The following is a 17,765-nucleotide window of genomic DNA, read 5'->3' on the forward strand; positions in this document are numbered from 1 at the left end:
TTGGGAGCAGCCCCTGGCTGCTGGGTTGGGTCCGGACCCCTCACGGAGCTTTGGGGCCTCTCTGCAGATATTTCGGGGCTGGTTTGGGTGCAGCACCCTGACACGGCTCTGCTCTCCCAGCAGGACAGGATGTCGGGGTGTCGCCGGGGGTGTCACCGGGGGTGTCACCGGGGGTGTCACGGAGCGGAATTGGAGGTGTGGGGGTCACAGCTCAGCCGTTCGCTGTTCCCAGCGTCAAACGGGGCTCAGCGCCCCTGTCCCGCCTCTGCCCCGCGCGTTCAACTCCATGTTTCGCGTGTCCTTTCCCCACCCGGCCGATCCTGGGATTCCACGGAGCGCCCGGAGCCGTGTCCCCACTCCCCCCGTGCCTCAGTTTCCCCGCCGTTCTCCCCCTTCCCGAAACCCGCATCTTCTCTGCGCGCCTGGGACCGAAGGCGGCAGAAACCAATTAGCGCAAGCATTAATGAGCAAAACGCGGCGTGGTGGGGGCACCAAGAACGGCGACGCGGGGGGGTGGGGTGGTGATGGTGATGGTGATGGGGGGGGAGGAGGCTCCATCCAGCGGGGTGCTCCCACCAGCAGGGGTGACCCCCCCCCAAAAAAAAAAAAATAAATAAACCAACTCCCCCGAGCGAGCGGGGGGCGGCGTGGGGTGGGGGGATGCTCGGGCGGGGAAAGCGGCTGCACCTGCTTTAGAGGAACTATGGTAGGGCGGCCGGCGCCCGCCCCGCGCCGCCGCCGCGCCCGCGCCGCCGCCGCGCCGAGCCGGACCTGAGCGCGGCCACGGCCCGGCCGGCCCCGGCTGCCCAGCCCCGCTCCGAGCGGAGCGAGCCCCGCCGCCGGCCCCGGCCATGCCGCGCCGCCTCTGAGCTCCTCCGGCCCCGCCGCGCCCGCCCCGTCCAAGTTTGGGGAAGGTGCCGCTGCGGGAGCGCTGCGCTGCCGGGGGAAGCGGCGGCGCGGCTCATGCCCGCCCCGGAGCGCGGCCATCGGCGCGACCAGGTGGGTGCGAGCGGCGCGGGGGCTCCGCGGTGTCCCCCCGGGGAGGGGGGCGCGGGGCGGGACCCCCCGGCAGGTGCGGGGGGCGCGGGCCGCCTCGCCCCCCGCGTCCCCTCGCTGCCCCCGGCGGGGCCGTGCCCCGCGCTCGGCCGCGCCGCGCTCGGAAGTTTTGTTACGGCGCCCGGACAAAGGGAGCGGGGCCGGCGCTGGGGGAGCCGGGGGTGCGGGCGGGCCGGGCCGCGGGGGGCACCGAGGGCTTCGGGGCTGGGGGCGTTCCGCGCTGCGGAGCTCCCGGTGGGGTGGAGGGGTGCGGGGGGTTCCCCGCGCTCGCCGCGCCCCAAGCAGCGCGGGGGTCCCGGTGCGTGCGGGCTGCGGGCGGCTGCGGGCGGGCGCGGGGGTCGCCGCCGCCCCCGAGGCGTTTGGGCGGCCGGGAGGGGGGCTGGGGGGTCGCGGCCCCCTCGGCGAGGGGGGGGGCGAGCCCCGGGAAAGTTGCGCTGCCGCCGGCACAGCCGCGCCGCCGGTGCCGGATCCGGACCCGCCTCCGCTCCGGCGTTTCGGGGGTCCCGCACCCCCCGAGGGGGCAGCGCACCGGGGTGGGGGTAGGGGAGGGGGGGCTCGGCCGTCCCTGCCCTGCAGCCGCCCCAGCGCTCCCTTTGTTGGTGCTTCCCATTTCCTCCCCATCTTTTCCTTTCTTTCCGGCAGTTTTGGTTTAATTCCGGCTGCTGGAGGGCTCGGGTGGGTTCCCCCCTCCTTTTTTTCCCCTCGTCCATCACATTTTAACTCAGCCTCGACCCGCCGCTGCTTGGGCCCGGGGGTGTGATTCCCTCCTTGGAGAGAAATCCCTAAGTCTGCCCCAAGTTTTGCAATTCCTGGGAGAAGCAGCAGCCGCCGCCGTCCCCGACAACCTGCAGCCAGCCCGGCCGCCGCTCCCGCAGCGCCCTGGGAAAATCCGGCGCCGCTTCCAAAACCCTAACCCAGAGCGCAAGGTGAGGGAGAGGAGGACGAGGCACGGCTTCGGATGGAGCTGGAGAATATTCCCGAGAAACCCCCGCAGGTTTGGATTCCGGAGGGGCTGACGGCAGCCGGCTGCCCCGCGGCTCACCCGTGCTTGCGTTGTAAAGTTTGCGGGGGTTCCTTGCGCCTTTGTTTGGACGGGGAGAGAGGTTTGGGGGGGTTTTTCCAAGGATTTTGGGGGGGGGATCTCTCTAAGCCGGACGCGATGCCGCGGGAGCTCAGCGGGGACGCTGCCGGCAGCGGCTGCTGATGGTCCCGGCAGCGATAACGCGTTCGGGAAGAGTTTTTATTACGGAGCATCGTCTTCTGGGAGTTCCGAAATTCCCGGGCAGACAGCGCCTGCTGGCTCAGCCGGACCCCCGGATCAGCCTCCGGCAGCATCCCCTTCCCACCGCCGCGCCCGCCGCCGTGTCGATGCTCTCCCGGCGCTGGCAAAGTTCAGGGATTTATTTCCATTCTTGCCGGCTGCCTCTCCCCGCTCCGTGGGATAAACAAACGCGCCTCTGTCTGCTCTCCCCTCTCCCCCTCTCCGGGAGGAAAGGGCACTTCGGCAAGAGCCGCGGATGGCTCTGGATGTTTCTTTGGGTGTAGGAAATCTGCTTTGAGTTGGCAGGCGCGTTCGGAGGTGTGGATGGGAGAGAACAAGTGGAGCGTAATTGGGTTTTCTTTTTCCGTTTGGGAGCGACGCTGGTTTCTCTTACCCCGTTTAAAACGCAAACAAGCCAAGGGCCGTGTGTCTCCCCCTCTCTCCCTCTTGTGCACTTTTTAATACAAATGAAAAATGTGCGGAGGAGAAAGCGGGAATAATTCACCAACCCCACTTTGCCGGGAGTCATGGCTGGGAAGTGCCCGCACGGAAAACTTGTGCTGAGATTATTTTTTTTTTCTTTTTTCTGCTGCTCTTAATATAGTCCTGGAGGAATTTGTGTCCGAATTCCTGCCTGGGATCGCTCCTCAGCTTCAGGCAGCTCTTCCCTCCCCATCACTTGATACCCCAAGATTTTCCTTTTCCCACCCTCCACCCCAACTTCCATCGGATTAAGACCTCACTTCTCCACCAGCGTCGTAAAGCTGTGGGGCAGACAATAAAATTGTTATTAGTTTCTGCATTAAAAGGTTGGGTTGTTTTTAACCCAAACCAGAAGGAGGATTTACTTTTACAAATTTCTGCTGGTGTGTTAAAATTTTACACGGGGAATAGGTTCCGTGGAGAGCAGGGATTTGATGTTAAATCAACCCAACGTGTGTCTCACGCAGGCGGCATGACCCGGTCCCGGGTGTCGGCAGGGATGTGTTCCCTTTCATGCCTCTCCATATCCTCCATTAAAACACAGCAAAGTCTCAGGCTTTTCCAAAATCTTAACTCTAAATTAAGGATTTACATTTTTTTTTTTAAATTGCCACCCCACCTTAAAAGTCCATCAAAAATAAATCTAACAAGCTCCAGGAGCGGGTGGGTGGAGGAAATAATCAGGGTTGGAAAAATTATTCTGCTCTCCCCCTTTTTATTTAATTTTTTTCTCCTTCAGGTCGCTTAAATCGAACTGGGAAAGGGGAAAATGTGGGGGAGAAGGGGTAGAATTCCCTGTGCCAAACCAGGCAGCTTTGTCAGGGCCGTGGAGCTCTGGGAGGCTCCGGCTTCTCCTGCCCTTTGTGGTGTGGGACTGGGGGCTGTGGATCAGATCCCTCTGCTCCTGGGATCTCCCAGAAATGCTGCTGGGAGCTGCTGCTTTGAGCTGCTCCCCGTTTATTTTGACGTGGAATTTTAATTTATTATTTGTTGGGGGTGTTGTTATTTTTTTATCTTTTTGTTGGTTTTTTTTTTTTTTTTTTTTTTTTTTTTTTTTTTGTGGATCTCCCCCATCCCACATCCCCTTTTTTAACGGGATTCTCCATGTGGGGTGCGTCCGTTCCCGGGTGGATCGAGCATCGCTGGCAGGTAAAATACAAAATCCAAGCAGCACAAAGTTGGGTTTGATGGGGGGGAGAAGTGCAGGAGAAGGGGATCGGTGTGGAAAATCCCCCTGCCAACCCCTGCAGCCCGGGATGCGTCGCCCAGCGGGGTCAGGGAAGGAGGAGGCGAAGGCTGGGGAGGGGGGAAAGGCTGAGCAAACGGAGCGAGGTGGAATCAAACGGATTAAACTTGCTGCTGGGGGAGGTGGGGAGGGGGCTGGAGAAACAGATAATAACCAAAATATCTGTAAAATCCGTGCCCAGCCCCGCTGTCCTGCCTGGAAACCAGGCAGCTGTAGGTTTTACATCCCCTTCGGAAAGGGGAAGAGCAGGGAGCAATCGGAAAACAACAACAACAACAAAACAAATCAGTGCAATGTACAAAACCAAGTGACACTAAAATATCTCCTCGGGCCCTCGGCCTTTCTCTGCTAATAGCCCGGCAGGAATGCGAGTGCACTCAGTTGTGAAGTTGCTGCCCGGAGAGCCCGGGAGCTTTTCTTTTCCGCCGCTGGCTCGGGGATGCTTTGAGTCTGCTGATGTTTGTGTCTCGCTGTGGGGCTGGGGAGGGGCCGGGGGGCTCTGGCTTTCAGGGTTTTCTCTCCTTTGATTTTTTTTTTTTTTTAATTTTTTTTTTTCCCCCAACCCCCCCCATCCACCCCTTTTTTCCTCTTTTCTTGTCGGTCCGGCGGGGAGACTTTGGGGCTGGGATTGCCTTTGTGGCAGCAAGGTGGGGGGCAAGGGGAACGGGCTCATTCTTCCCACCGGGGAAAGGCGGGAGGAGAAGCCCGGAGGTCCCTGGGTTTATAACTCATACACATTTATGGCTCCTTGCCTTTCCCCTCAGTGGTGGGGTTTGGGAGCCTGAAGGATTTGGGGAAATTATTTCAGGAAGGGAGGGCTGTGATGGTTTTTTTGGTTTTTTTTTTCCCCTTCATCCCCGTGGCTTTGAAGCCCGGCAGAGCGCTGGGATGGGGCTGGCAGGTGGGTTTGGGGTCTCCAGAGGTTGCTCCCCATTTCTGGGTGCAGGAGGGGATCCCACCTCCTCCTCCTCCTCCAGGGCCACCCTGGGTTTTTTGCTCTGCTCCCGAAATGACCCCGCTGCCACTTGTGGAAGTGGGAAGGTGAAAATTTCCTGTCCCTTCCTCTGTGGTTTGCAGCTCCTGCAGCACGGCCGGAGGGATCCTGCAGGGTGCAGAGCTCCATGGGCATCTCCCCTCAGAGCAGGAGAGGGAAGGAAAAAGAGTGAAAATAAAACCACTCAGAGCCTGGAATTTCCATGTGTTTGCCTGGGAAGGTGTAAAACTCCTCCGTCAGCCGCTTCTGGATGCACCTGATTGAAACTCAGGGGGAGCAGCTGGCTGGGAAATAACCCCAGGGGCTGGGGCACGGAGCTGGTGACACTCGGGGTGGCCCCAGAGCCCCCCGAGTGGCCGTGGGGCTGTGCCAGCAGCACTGGCTCCCGGGCCAGCTCAGGGCAAGGACTTGCACCCATTTTATCTCTTACAAAACCTCCTTGTGCTGCTGCACCTTTTCAAGTCAAACAGAACTCGTAGATCAAGATGGGGCCGGGCACAGCTTGAAAAACTTCCTAATTTTTTTTTTTTTTTTTTTTTTTCCTTCCCCCCCTCTCCAAGTGTTTGGGAGGTGAAATCCAGCCAAGACGCCGCTTGAGGGTTTGTTTTTGTTTTTTGCAAAGTTTTCCTAATTTAAACGGCTCTTGGCACGGCTCGGGCGAGGCTCCAGCGCGGAACGCGCTGCGATGATCCGGCTGCCCGTGACAAGAACGTGTTTGGAAGTGGAATGGCATCAGGGAAAAGGGAGAGAGGGGAGAGGCAGGAGAAGCAGAGGAGGAGGCGAGGAGAGCTCCGAATTTGTTTTGCAGGGATCCTGCTGGAGCAGGGACGAGCTGCAGGGAATCATGAAGGGATCCCTGCGCCACGGGCACGGGGTTGGCACCGGGATGGGCAGGGAAAGGAGCCTGGCCTGAGTCTGGATCCTTCCTCCCGGGGTTTATTTTATTTTTAAGGAAAAGCCAGGCCGTGTCTGCAGCCTGTTGTGCCGAGCTCTCTCTGGTGCAGGGATCTGCTGCCGGCCCCGGTGACACTTCCCGGTGGCTCCGTGCCCTGGAAGTTGGCAGCGGCTGCTGGCAGCGTGGGCAGAGGGAGCTGTCCCTCCTCCTGGCCTCTAGAGCCAGGCCAGCAGCAAAACCAGGGGCTTTTCCTGGGAGAAGAAGGAGCAGAGGGTGGATGTGGAGGAAATCTCACCTTGCCCTGCTCGGGGCTCTGCGCTGGGTTTATCAGAGGTGGAAGTCGGGGTAATAAAATGGTATAAAATGGTTTGATGGGAGATTCCTTTCAAATCTGTGGGAAAGTGCACCAAAAAAAATTAAGGTGATAGAGGAGGAAAAAAAAACATTATTTGGTGGTGATTTGGAAGTGTTTTTTTCTGCCTCGTTGGGAAAACTCTTCCAGAGCTGGAATGGGCAGGTGGGGCTGGGGAGCACCGGGGTGGCCCTGGCTGGAGCAGGAGGAGGAGGAGGAGGAGGAGGAAAAGGAAGAGGAGGAAGCCCCGGTGGGATGGGTTTGTGCCCTGGGTGCTGTGCAGGTTGTGGTTGGCAGCTCAGGGAGCTGCTGCTCCTGCTGCCACAGCCATGGAGCCGAGGCTGGGCCTGGAGCAGGTGCTCAGGAACAACTCCTTGGAGCAGCCCTTGGCCAGAGCTGGGCTTATCCACAGGGATTTCACTGCTCCAAGGCTGCTAAAGGCACAGAATCGCTGCCATTCCAGGTTCCTGGCTGAGCATCCCACTGCCAGCTTCCCTCGGGATCTGTCGGCTCTGATCCCAAACCCTTCCCTTGCTTTCTCCAAGTCCTGCTGTATTCCACAACCTGTAGATTTTCGCTGGGTGATTTTCCTTTCGCTGCTTACTGTGAGTCTGGGAGCTGGATGAGGATGGGAGCACCTTGGAGGAGCTGTCAGGGATTGGGAAAAGAGGGAACAGTGGAGGAGGGCTTGAGCTTGGAGGCCAGGATTGTGCTGTGGAGCGAGGGATGAGCTGGGATCCCGCGTTCCCAGCAGTTCCTTCCATCTGGAGGCTCCTTGGATTCAGATTCCTGCCTGTCCCGGGTGTCTGCCACGCCTGGGAGTGGGGATGTGCCCTCAGTGCCCTCCTGCTGGTGCTCCTGGAGCTGGTGCCAGGCTCACAGCTCCGCCGGTGCCTCCCATCCCGTGCCGGGATCACGGGGATCCCTGGGGATGGGGGTTCCAGCAGGGACCATCCCGCTTTGTGCCCACGCTCCTGGAGCTGCTGGGAGGGTGCTGCTGGAGCAGGAGGGACCCCACAGCCTGCAGGGACCTGGGGCTTCCTCAGCTCCTGATTCTTCACCTCCAGCTCCTGGGGGCAGGGAGTGCCTGGCAGGAATGGCAGGGATGGCAGTGAAATTCCAGGGATGGCAGGGAATGGCAGGGATGGCAGTGAAATTCCAGGGATGGCAGGGATGGCAGGGAATGGCAGGGATGGCAGAGATGCCAGGGGACATCCCAGGATGGGGGGAAGGAGCCCCACTGCAGCCTCAGTAAAAGCTTTTGGGGCTCAGGGTGGGCACGACAGGCTTGGAGGAGCCACCCCGGCTGAGGGGACAACTTGTGGCAGGAAATAGCTGGCAGAGCTGAAATTCCTCGTTGAGGATCCAGAGTTTTGGGCTGGATCTGGACAGGAATACTGACAGGGAGAAGAGCGCTCCCGTGTCCCCTCTGGGTGCCAGGCTGTGTCCCTTGTCCCAGCAGGGAGGGAGGTGCTGAGGAGCTCTGTGCCCCCAGGAGGGTTTCTGGCACCCAGCAGGTTGTTCCTTCCTCGGGGATGCTGCCAGACCTGGCAGTGGGAGGGAAATTCCCTGAGCGTGGGTAACTTGGATGGGGAAGAGGAACAGAACATCACCGGGCCTGTTAAAAACAGAAGAGCAAATAAAGGCATGGGGAGAAGTGTCCTGTACCTTTTGAGGCAGGAAATGTTAATTTTGGAAATGTGCTGGGCCGGGCAGAGCTGCAAACCCTTGGATTTTTATCGAGGTGGATTCAGGTGGGATTATGAAAGTCTCCAGCTTTGCCTTTCTCTGGGATTATTTCCTGAGAATTTGCATTTCTCCTTTACACCCCAACCTGCCTTCCCTGCAGCTTCCTGGATGGATTTTTATCCTGCATTTCTGCAGCAGGGTCCTGCTGGGATGGGGTTGGGTTTGTGGGCAGGGCGGGGTCTCCCCATTCCCATTTCCCATCCCCATTCCCATTTCTCATTCCCATTTCCCATTCCCCTTCCCATTTCCCATTTTCCATTCCCATTTCCCATTTCCCCTTCCCATTTCCCCTTCCCATTTCCCCTTCCCATTTCCCCTTCCCATTTCCCCTTCCCATTTCCCCTTCCCATTTCCCATTCCCATTTCCCATTCCCATTCCCATTTCCCATTCCCATTCCCATTTCCCATTCCCATTTCCCATCCCATTTCCCATTCCCATTTCTCATTCCCCTTCCCATTTCCCATTTCCCATTCCCATCCCCATTCCCATTTCCCATTCCCATTTCCATTTCCCATTCCCATCCCTGTCCCCATTCCCATTTCCCATTCCCATCCTATTCCCATCCCATTCCCATTCCCATTCCCATTTCCCATTCCCATTTCCATTTCATTTCCCATTCCCCTTCCCATTTCCCATTCCCATTTCTCATTCCCCTTCCCATTTCTCATTCCCCTTCCCATTTCCCATTCCCATCCCCATTCCCATTTCCCATCCCCATTTTCCATTCCCATTCCCATCCCCATTCCCATCCCCATTCCATTTTCCATTCCCATCCCATTCCCATCCCCATCCCCATTCCCATTTTCCATTCCCATCCCCATTCCCATCCCCTGCTGCCCTGCCCTGCCCTGGGGCTCAGCTCTGCCCGAGCGGGGTTTGGGGAGCCAGGCTGCCACAAATGTCCCCCATTAATAAATCAAACCCTCAAACTCAGCAGGAATTCCTCATGTGGGGAACAGAAGGGGCCCTTGCCACCTGCTGGGTGGGTAAAGCTGGGGCTGGGGGGTGAGGAGGAGGAGGAGGAGGAGGAGGAGGGTGATGCTCCTGCTCATCCCACTGCTCCCAGCTTGTCTCAGCCTCTGGGAACTCACGGCCTGGCTTCTCCTCCTCAGTTCTGTCTCTCGGCAGGACCCATTCCTGTCCTCTGGCCCCAGAGATTTTTGTAGGGGGCCTGCAGGGGTTGGGGCAGCAGAGCCCTTGTTCCCCCATGGAGGTGAAGGAGGGGAAGAATCGGGGCAGAACTCTGCAATTTTGGCTTTTTGTGCATAGTGGGGAAGGGAGATTCCCTCAATGTGCTCTCGAGAGAAAGAGGGGAAGGGAAATGTCCAAAAATCCATCCCGTGAGAGGTGGGAGTGTGAGCGTGCCAGAGAAACCCCGGGAAGGGATTTCTGGCTGAGCTTCACCCCCTGGCACGGCACGGCCTTCGCTCCATCCTCACCCCATCCCCTTTTTCCACAGTGACAGGAGCAGGCTTTGGGCTGGAGCTGGGATTTGGCTTTCCCAAAATCAAACCCGAAGTGCCGGGGGCTGCGGGGTCCAGCTCGGCCCTTTCCCACGGGAGGGGTCTCAGGGCTGGGCTCAGCATCCTGAGGGATGCTCGGGACCCTCCAGGTGCAGCCCACAGCCCTGTCTGGGTGATTCCCACTTCTCCTTTTAACCCAGCTTTTATTCAGACAAGGATGCATGGCAGGGCCTGCTCCCAAATCCCTGGAAGTCTTTCCCTTCATTCTGGTGGGCTCCCACAGAACAAATTCCATTTTCCCTGGGAAGTGGAGCCGTGGCTCCAAATCTGGGTCAGGCTTTGGAGCTGTCAGAGCAGCCCTGTCCGTGGATCAAACTCCTCCTCATTCCTGCAGCCACTTTTTCCCAGTGTTTTCCAGTGTTTTCCAGTGGCTCCAACACCGGCACTGGGGGCTGTGCCTGAAAAGGAGGAATGCTGGGGTCATCCCCCTGCTCTGTGGGGCTGGGGGTTTCAAATCCTCCCTGAGGAAGAGTCTGCTCCGTTTGGGAATGCAGTGGGGGGGAGTTTGGCAGGTCAGGGAGTGGTTTGGGGGTGCTGCTGGGTCTGGTCCCTCGTGTCCCCAGCGTGCCGGAGCAGGGGATGTGTTGGGAGCGCTGCTGCTGCTGAATTCCCAGCTGTAAATTTGGGATGGAACTGCTGGAGGAGGCAGGGCCGTGCCCATCCCTCTGGGAAAAGGATGGAGGGACAGAGCCCTGTCCCCTCAGAGGGGACACGCAGCTCCTTCCACTGCAGCCTGGCTCCTTCCCAACGCCCTGGGAGTCGCTGTGGGAGCGAGCACAAACTGCTGGGTTTATCTGGAGGTTTGGAATAATAACAGGCTTGAAAACTCCTGGCAGTGGGCAGGACCGTGCTGGGGCTGGAGAGCACACGGGGGACACGGGCCAGGGATGTGGCTCACGTCCCTGAGGGATTTGGTGTCCCCAGCTCTTCACAGCTTGTCTGATTCTGTCTCCCGGTGTTGTTGCCTTCCCTCACCACGACGTGATGATTTTTGGTCTGGGGACAACGGGGGACATCCCCAGGCTTGGTGGCCTGCCTGTGACAGCCCCTGTGGCACCGTGTCCTGCACTGGGTGATCCCAGCGCTCTGTGCCCACGCAGGGACAGCGTGGGGACAGTTCTGTGTGCCCCTGTCTCGCAGGAGATGCGGGAAGAGGATGTGACCAGAGCAGCTCCCGCGGGGATCGGGGGCTGTGCTGTGGCTGCCGTGGGACAAAGGTGACACCCACAGGGTGGGCACCCAGCCCGAGGTGGGCACCCTCACCCCTGACCCCATGCCAGAGCCCTCAGCTGGGAGATTTTGGGATCTCCCCTAAAAAAGCTGCTTCCAGTTGTGCGGTGGCGAGTCCTGCTCAGGCAGGGAACACGCTGGGAGCCAGGTGGGCACGGGGACCCCGAGCCCCTCTTGCCCCAGCACCCCGGGGTGCTCACAGGACCCCAGGAATGCAGGAGGGTGGCAGCAGCTGGTGAATCGTTCCTTAATGTTTTTAAAGGATGGGGGTTATTTTTAGGAGGGGTGGAGGGAGCCCAGTTCCCAGGAGCAATCCCTGGGATTTGCACGGCGCTCTGGGATGGTGCCAGGGGCTTCCTTGGCCACCGAGCCGGAGCAGCAGCAGCCACCTGGGGGCCAGGACGCCCTGAAGCTGGGCTTCAGGATCTCACCATTCCCAGGAGGAAGAGCTGCCTGGGACGAGCAGGGGTGCAGGCCATGGATTTGCCGTCCCCTTCCCCAGCTCTGTCCCACTCCAGCAGGGATGTGCTGGGCTCGGGAAGACGCCGTGAGCTGGGGGGATTCCCGGGAGCCTGGATGGATCAACACGACCTGGGAATGCCAGGAGCAGTGCTGTGGGACCAGATCCCTTCCCTGTGTGCCAGGCTGGCATCCAGAGGGACGCTGGAGCCGTGGCAGAGGTTTGCTGCCATCCCTGCAGGATCCACCCGCGCTGGGCCGGGCGGCGCCTCCCGGGTTCCCCATGGAAGAGCCACAGAGGGGGACGTTCCTGGGAAGAGGACGTTCCTGGGAAGAGAACATTCCTGGGAAAAGGACGTTCCTGGGAAGAGGACGTGGTGGCTGGACGTGGCTCACCCAGGTGACACCAAGAAGGGCACCCTGGTGACCTTCTGCCTTCAGCACGGGCTCCCGGTGGGAAGCGCTTCCCGCAGCCAAGGGTTGCTCCTGCCTCTCGTGCTCTCTTCCCAACACCTCCAAGATTAAAGGCAGCATCCCACTCCCCTCCGTGGGCATCCTGCAGCATTCCCAGAGCAGGATCCCAGCACAGCCTTGCTGAACACGCTGCTTCCCAGATTTTAGTGGAGAAATCTCCGGGGTTGTTCCCAGCCGAGCTGTCGGGAGCCGTGCTCGTCTGCGGGGCTGCATTTGCTCCGTGGGGGTGGCAGGTGCCCGGAAAAACCAGGAGATGCTGAAAGAAGCATGGAGAAGCCAAGCTGTGCAGGAATAAAATCAGGGAAGCTGTTTGGAAGTGTGGAGCTGGGCTCTGGCAGGGCTGCGAGACGGAGCCGGCCTCGGGTCACGCTGCCTCCGATCGGGATGAGAACAAAAATGGACTTCAGACCAGGAGTTTGAAAATGCCTAAGGATAGTTCTCGCCCCCACTGCCTTTTTTCTTCTCCCTCCTCATGAGCAGCATAAATTCTGGATGGAAACCAGGCCTCTTCCTGCATGGAAATGGGATTTGCCGTGGAAAGCATCGGGGAGCGCATCAGCCAGAGCCTTTTCCGGATGAATTTTTGCACAGACACGACGGAGTCTGGGAAAACTTGTGGCATCCGAGTTCCTCCCTCCTGCTCCATAGGTACCATGCCTGTTTTTTCTTCCCCTCTGGATTATTTGAAGGCCAGGAGAGACTTTCAGCCACTTCCAGTCGTGGTTTCCCGTGAACTCGGCTGGAAAATTTCGCTCGGGGTGGGACGTGGGAGTCCCAGCGCTGGCATCCCTGAGTGTCCCTGACCTTCTCCAGGGCATTTCTTCCTCCCTGGCTCCATCCTTGCCCTTTGCAGCCTCTCCTGAGGGGATGAGGAGCGGGGAGCTCCTGGAGTTTGGGGTTTAATTTGATTTAAGAGCTTCCCCCGTTGCTCCCCTTTTCCAATTTCGCCTTCCCAGAGGCTGAGCTGGGGCATTTTCCCGTGTCCCTGCTGTCCTTGAGCCTCCATCCAAGAGGAAGGTGCCTCCTGCTCCTCAGGTGTGCCAGGCTCTGCAAGGAGGGTGTGGGACCACCCTGGCTGGGAACGGGGGGCACGGAGGAGATTTTGGCCGGAGCATTCCGTGTGCTCCAGGTGGGAGGCTGCAGCAGGAATTCCAGGTGGGATTTGCACCAGGGGGATGTGTCCCCGGCGTGTGAGCATCAAAAACGGTGTGAGCCCGGCACTGGGTGTGCGGGAGAGGCTTGAACCGAGCTGGGATTTACCGGGAGATGCTGGAAAAAACCTTTGGAAAACTGGTGTTGCTTGAAGCTCTATCCCACACCAGCGATGGGAGCTGCTGGCAATTATTTTAATGGGATTTTGGGGGGATTGTGCTGGAAACCTCATCCCAAATCCTAAAACCCTCATCCCATGCGGAAGCACAGAGCAGTGGATGGGAGTTGTGCGTGGTGGGAATCTCATCCCGTGAGTTTGGCTTTTTTTTTCCCTGGGAGTTTGAGTTTGGAGGGTTTTTTGTTTTTTTTTAAATTTTGTTCCCTCTGAAATTTTTTCCCCACCGTCTTCATTATCATTTTTGTTAATTAGATTGTGCTGGGAAACAGTCTCTATTGAAAAGCAAAAAGCTGCGAGATGGGTTTTTCCAAGTGCGGCTGCGTTCCGGGGCTGGGAGAAGGACGGGGAGAGGGAGAGCGAAGATGCTTGAAAGAAATATAATTTTTTAAAAAAATAATTTCTTCATAAAGCTCTTTAAAAAGAAAACCCCGGGCCCCCTTCCCCCACCACGGCCACCTCCCCTCTTTCCCCCCCCCCATCCCCAATTAAACGATTTGAATTTCCACGTTAACTGCTTGGTGCTTCCTCGGCGCCTCAGATGATTAGAAAGGGATATTCATTTATGCCTTTTAAACGCCGCCCCGATTAAAATCAGAGAGATTTTTTCCTTCATCAAAATCTAACATCCTTGAAAAATTAATTTGATGCCTCTTGTTATCAATTAATTGAATCTCGTTGGGAGAGAGGCTCGTGCAGCGGGTGGTTGGAGCCGGCCCTTCTGTTCTTCGTTGCTTTCCCCCCTCTCCGCTCCCTTCCGCTGCTTCCAAACACTGGGACATTATAAAACTCGGCCTTTTCTTTTTTTTTTTTTTTTTTATTTTAAATATATTATTTTTTACTCATCTCGTAAAATAAAATAAATGAATAAAACTTGCTCGCTCTCTCTCTGTCTCTCCCCGCCCTCATCTTCCATTCCCCCTGAGTTCTTCTCGGATGAAAGAACCTTTTTTCCCTTCCTTTCTCTCATCCCTCTTTCCTATAACTTCCGAGAGAGAAAAGTTGGGGCTTTTCGCAATTTCTCGGCGGCCAAGGTCCGTCTTTCTTCCTTTCTTTAACGGGGGATATTGGATATTTCATTTGAATCTCCTTTTTTTCAATTAAAAGTGCCCCGTTCCTTCTCTTCCAGCTGCTCCATTCTCCTGCCCTGGCTCGGCAGCCGGAGAAGCGATTTTCCTTTCTTTAATATTTCAGCTCTTCCCCTGAGACGGGCTGCCTGCCTTATTTTTTTTTTTTAATAGACTTTTTCTCCCTCTATTAAACTTTTCCAATCTTCATCCCTTTATTTTTTTTCTCCCTTCCCACCTCTTTAAACAAAAAAAAAAAAAAAAAAAAAAAAATCCAGGAAAAGTTATAAAATGGGAAGAACTGGGTCATTCAGGAAGTTATTGAAATAACTTCAAAATTAGGCTTCACTTTCACTCTCCTTGGCGTGGTTCTGCCTTTGGATCCAGTCTCTTCCCTGGTGGCTCCGTTCTTGATGCCCGCTTGGGAATTTGGGGTTGGAGGTGTTGGGGGATAACCCAGCTGAGAGCAGAGAGGTGGTTTTGGGTTTCTTTGAGGGAAGGGTCTGGGTTGGAGATTTGCTGGGGGTGTCCCACCCAAGGGCTCCTCAGGGATGGGGAGGGGATGTGTCCCCCCAGTCCAGTGCCCTCAGGGGTGATTCGGTGTCAGGACCTCGGTGTCACCTCCCCTGTGCCCTGCACTGTCCCCTCACCTCTTCCAGGACCCCGGTGTCACCTCCCCTGTGCCCTGCACTGTCCCCTCACCTCTTGTGCCCAGCTGGGTTTGGGGTCTGACGGGTGAGAGGCTCTTCCAGCCCTGCCTGTGCTCCCTGAGGAGCCTCTCCTGCTCTGTGTGGGCTCACCAAGGATTTTGGGGGCTGGGGACAGGGTGGCCCTGATTTGGGATCTCTGCATTCCCGTTTGGATTGTGTTGGGCAGAAGGAAAGCAAGTTTTTAGGGGGATGAGGAATTAGGGGATGCAGGGCTGGTCCTGGCACTGCGGTGGCCGATGTGGCTCCATGGGGGCTTCCTGGATTTTGGGAAGTGCCCCCAGCCTTGGTCCCAGTGGGAAGCCTGCAGGATTTGGGCACTGGGGCTGCATCCCAAACTGTTGGGGCAGAGGTGCCAGACCTGCATCCTGACACGATGGGACACCAGGTACTGGTCCTGCATCCCAACCTCGTGGGTCACAGGAATTGGACCTTTAACCACACCTCATGCAGGTACCAAACCTGCATCCCTGTCTGATGGGCCACGGGTACCAGACCTGCAAATCTGCATCCCAAACTGATGGGATACAGGTACCAAATCTGCAAATCTGCATCCCTGTCTGATGGGCCACAGGTACCAAATCTGCATCCCTGCCTGATGGGATACAGGTACCAAACGTGCAAATCTGCATCCCAAACTGATGGGATACAGGTACCAAACCTGCATCCCTGTCTGATGGGCCACAGGTACCAAACCTGCAAATCTGCATCCCAAACTGATGGGCCACAGGTACCAAACCTGCATCCCTGCCCAATGGGATACAGGTACCAAATCTGCATCCCTGCCTGATGGACCACAGGTACCAAACCTGCATCCCTGCCCAATGGGCCACAGGTGCTGGATCTGCATCCCTGCCCGATGGGACGCAGGCATGGGACCTGCATCCCAATCTAATGGGGCTTTGGTGCCAAACCTTCCTCCCGACCCACCAGGACATGGATACCAGCCCTGCACCCCAATCTAACGGGGCATGGCTACCAAACCTTCATCCTGACCCACTGGGACACAGGTACCACCTGATGGGACACGGCTGGTGGAGCTGCACCCTGGCCCACAGGATGCTCCACCAACCCAGCAGTGCTCCATGGTGGGTGCAGAGACCACCGGCACCCACCCAGGGGCTGTCCCCAGGTCCCCACGTGTGGTGGCTCCGGAGCAGCGAGGTGGGAGCCCCGTGCTCCACGTCACTATTTAATTAGACATCCCTGATTAACAAAACTTGGCGTTAGGCTTCCTCCTGCCCTCATCTTTCCTGGCTCCGAATCAATGGCTTTGATATGCTAATTAGGGAGTAATTTAATTTCAAAAGGCCGCAATTAACAAGGGTGTTGTGGACATGCTGTAGTTAAGCGGCGTAATCTAATTTGCATTAGTAACAAGCAGGGACTAATTAGAAGCTTAATTAGACACTTAGACGGCTCTTGTGTTTACTTTCTTAATGAGATGGAGTGGGGTTCCTTTTCTTTTTTTTTTTTTTAATCTTTTCAAGAGCACAGCGAGGGAAGCCGGGATGGAGCAGGATGGGGCAGCGGGTGCCAGGCATGCTCCAGGATGGAGCAGGATGGGGCAGTGGGTGCCAGGCATGTTCTGGAATGGAGCAGGATGGGGCAGCGGGTGCCCGGCACGCTCCAGGATGGGGCAGGATGGGGCAGCGGGTGCCCGGCACGCTCTGGGATGGAGCAGGATGGGGCAGGATGGGGCAGTGGGTGCCAGGCACGCTCTGGGATGGAGCAGGATGGGGCAGTGGGTGCCAGGCACGCTCTGGGATGGAGCAGGATGGGGCAGTGGGTGCCAGGCACGCTCTGGGATGGAGCAGGATGGGGCAGTGGGTGCCAGGCACGCTCTGGGATGGAGCAGGATGGGGCAGTGGGTGCCAGGCACGCTCTGGGATGGAGCAGGATGGGGCAGGATGGGGCAGTGGGTGCCAGGCACGCTCCGGGATGGGGCAGGATGGGGCAGTGGGTGCCAGGCATGCTCCAGGATGGGGCAGTGGGTGCCAGGCACGCTCCAGGATGGAGCAGGATGGGGCAGCGGGTGCCAGGCATGCTCCAGGATGGAGCAGGATGGGGCAGCGGGTGCCAGGCATGCTCTGGGATGGAGCAGGATGGGGCAGTGGGTGCCAGGCACGCTCCGGGATGGAGCAGCAGCTCCGCTGCCCCAGCACCGGTCTGGCCACCTCAGCCAGTCCCACGCCCGCTCCGGGAGGGGTTTGTATTCCTGGAAGCTCGGAAAGGAGTGGGAGAGGTGCCAGGCGGGCACTGGTGCCTCTGGGGATGCCTCGGGTGGGGTTGGCTGCGCTCAGGGCAGCTCCGGGGAGCAAGGGATGCTCGGGTTTTGGGGAAGCAGGTGGAGCTTGCCAGGAGCGCAGGAACAATCCCAGGGCTTCCCAGGCTGGAGTCCTCACGCTTCCAGGTGCTCTCCAGCTCTCGGATGAGCTGATCCAAGCATCCCTGATTTTTGGAGGGAGGAGAACCTCGCTGTGGCCATCCCTGCCTGGTTCCCATAGAGCAGCGAAGGCTCCTCACTGCCTTGCCAGTCCCCAGTGCCCACGAGTGTAGCTGGGCTGGGCTGGCACCGAGGCAGGTGAGGACAGCCAGGGGGTGAGGGTGAAGCACCAGAGGTTGGCTCTTCCCAAAGAAGTTGCTGGGAGTGAGATGAAAGTGGGAGATGAAAGTGCCCAGAGGTGAGATCCCATTAAAGCAGTGCCTGGGCTTAGCCAGTCTCTGGTTCCTTAAATATCTTCTAATTTACAGTAATGCTCCGGATTCGGCTCAGCTCCCCCAGACTTTTATTTTAATCCCCTTTCCACATTTCCATGTGTTTATGTGTTAATTAAAGGGTAAAAAGCCACTCTTGGAGCAATCCTGGGCTGCTGCTTCTCTTCCAGCGAAGCCTTTTAGGATTAACAGCCACTTCCTAAAGGCTGGAGCTGCCGGAGCA

At 57.8% G+C, this 17,765-nt stretch overlaps 1 protein-coding gene across 8 annotated transcripts in view; it reads left to right on the top strand.

Annotated features, from left to right (window-relative positions):
• Positions 1 to 748: 748 nt before the first annotated feature.
• FOXP4 (forkhead box P4) overlaps positions 749 to 17,765 on the top strand; it is a 61,910-nt gene continuing 44,893 nt past the window's right edge. The window contains exon 1 of one of the 8 annotated variants that reach the window (XR_014950151.1): positions 749 to 999. The gene's annotated coding sequence lies outside the window, so the exon portion shown is untranslated. Of the gene's footprint in view, positions 1,000 to 1,507; positions 2,051 to 17,765 lie in introns of those variants that run through there. The other 7 variants (XM_021542632.3, XR_014950149.1, XM_077789076.2 and 4 more) reach the window with 7 other exon arrangements.

Source organism: Lonchura striata, chromosome 26 (assembly GCF_050655825.1).
Source record: "Lonchura striata isolate lonStrDom1 chromosome 26, ASM5065582v1, whole genome shotgun sequence".
NCBI lineage: Eukaryota > Metazoa > Chordata > Aves > Passeriformes > Estrildidae > Lonchura > Lonchura striata.